We start from the raw sequence: 2,500 nt of genomic DNA on the forward strand, positions 1-2,500 counted from the left end.
GCCGGCGCGCAGCTGCGACGCCTGCCGCGTCCGTCGGCCGGCGCGCCTGCCACTGGCCGCCCCCACCAGCCGGCTGTAGCGCGTGCGCCCACGCACCGCGCGGCCAGCACGCCGGGAGGCGCCCCCTCACCGGCCGGGGACGGTCCCACCCAGCCACCGCCGCGTATCGCTTCACACCCAGATGCCGTTCAGTTTCGTCGGCATGGTGGGTATCGCTGGAACAACCGGTTAGTACCTCAACCTATCGTCGCCATCACCGATTCACCCCTAGCGAGAACAACCGCACCACAACGGGTTACCATTTCTTCATTTGCGTAACTTCACCAGAAAACGTAGGCGTCCATCGCCATTTGCAACTTCAACCATTATTGCATGCCTGTGTCAGGTGTCACGCCACACTACGTCTGCCCACATACACGCAACAAAATGTGCACGCCTAGACAATACGTGGAAGGTGGCCCCCGTACGTATGCGATGTCCATTGCTCGAACGACTGTCAACCGGCTTCTGTAGCATGTCGCAGATATGGAACGCGCTGCACCATGCCATCACGGTGTGTGAGGAGAGACGACTAGGTCCGAATACATCAACAGACAGCTCATGCTGATCGCCATCCACGGCGTCCGTTCCTCCCACACGTCTCTATGGCGTACCACACTGCAATCCAGCTCTCATAGGGAGACGACACGTAGCTGCGTGCACAATATTTGCACTGTATGGTCCGCCGTTTTTGGGCGCAGTCGTTGTACGGTCACACATGTGCCACGATGTATCATTCAGTACATAAGGACGAATGTGCAGTACAGATTGTGGTTCACGCGTACGACATCAGCGGACAGTTGACACAGGCCGCACCACAACGTAGCCTGCGTACGTCGCATGCGAAGGGCATTGAACATGCAAACTTGTCACCAACCACCTTGCGAAGGCAGGGGGCAAGGTGGGGACGTGGGGAGAGGTGGGGGGGGGGGGGGGGGCGGCATGTACGCCCTGCTGCCATCCACATTACAGTGTACAGCAGGAGCATGTGGAAAGTCAGCAAGACTTGCAAGGTGTTTAACATGAAGCGATACACAGGGGAGCGGGCAGTGCGAGTAGCGAACTATATTGCGAGGGTTGCGGGTGGGCAACACTACACTAATTGAACGAGTCGTATAACAATTACAGAGCAGGTTTAGGCGACAACGTGGGTTACGATAGGCGACAACGTGGGTTACGTTAGGGGACAACGTGGGTTACGTTAGGGGACAACGTGGGTTACGTTAGGGGACAACGTGGGTTACGTTAGGGGACAACGTGGGTTACGTTAGGGGACAACGTGGGTTACGTTAGGGGACAACGTGGGTTACGTTAGGGGACAACGTGGGTTAGGTTAAGGCACAACATGGGTTAGGTTAAGGCACAACATGGGTTAGGTTAAGGCACAACATGGGTTAGGTTAAGGCACAACATGGGTTAGGTTAAGGCACAACATGGGTTAGGTTACGGCACAACATGGGTTAGGTTAAGGCACAACATGGGTTAGGTTAGGGGACAACATGGGTTAGGTTAGGGGACAACATGGGTTAGGTTAAGGCACAACATGGGTTAGGTTAAGGCACAACATGGGTTAGGTTAGGGGACAACATGGGTTAGGTTAGGGCACAACATGGGTTAGGTTAGGGGACAACATGGGTTAGGTTAGGGGACAACATGGGTTAGGTTAGGGGACAACATGGGTTAGGTTAGGGGACAACATGGGTTAGGTTAGGGGACAACATGGGTTAGGTTAGGGGACAACATGGGTTAGGTTAGGGGACAACATGGGTTAGGTTAAGGCACAACATGGGTTAGGTTAGGGGACAACATGGGTTAGGTTAGGGGACAACATGGGTTAGGTTAGGGGACAACATGGGTTAGGTTAGGGGACAACATGGGTTAGGTTAAGGCACAACATGGGTTAGGTTAGGGCACAACATGGGTTAGGTTAGGGCACAACATGGGTTAGGTTAGGGCACAACATGGGTTAGGTTAGGGGACAACATGGGTTAGGTTAGGGGACAACATGGGTTAGGTTAGGGGACAACATGGGTTAGGTTAGGGGACAACATGGGTTAGGTTAAGGCACAACATGGGTTAGGTTAGGGGACAACATGGGTTAGGTTAAGGCACAACATGGGTTAGGTTAGGGGACAACATGGGTTAGGTTAGGGGACAACATGGGTTAGGTTAAGGCACAACATGGGTTAGGTTAAGGCACAACATGGGTTAGGTTAAGGCACAACATGGGTTAGGTTAGGGGACAACATGGGTTAGGTTAGGGGACAACTTGGGTTAGGTTAGGGGACAACATGGGTTAGGTTAAGGCACAACATGGGTTAGGTTAAGGCACAACATGGGTTAGGTTAGGGGACAACATGGGTTAGGTTAGGGGACAACATGGGTTAGGTTAGGGGACAACATGGGTTAGGTTAAGGCACAACATGGGTTAGGTTAGGGGACAACATGGGTTAGGTTAAGG

This window comes from Schistocerca piceifrons, unplaced genomic scaffold (genome assembly GCF_021461385.2).
Source record: "Schistocerca piceifrons isolate TAMUIC-IGC-003096 unplaced genomic scaffold, iqSchPice1.1 HiC_scaffold_1276, whole genome shotgun sequence".
NCBI lineage: Eukaryota > Metazoa > Arthropoda > Insecta > Orthoptera > Acrididae > Schistocerca > Schistocerca piceifrons.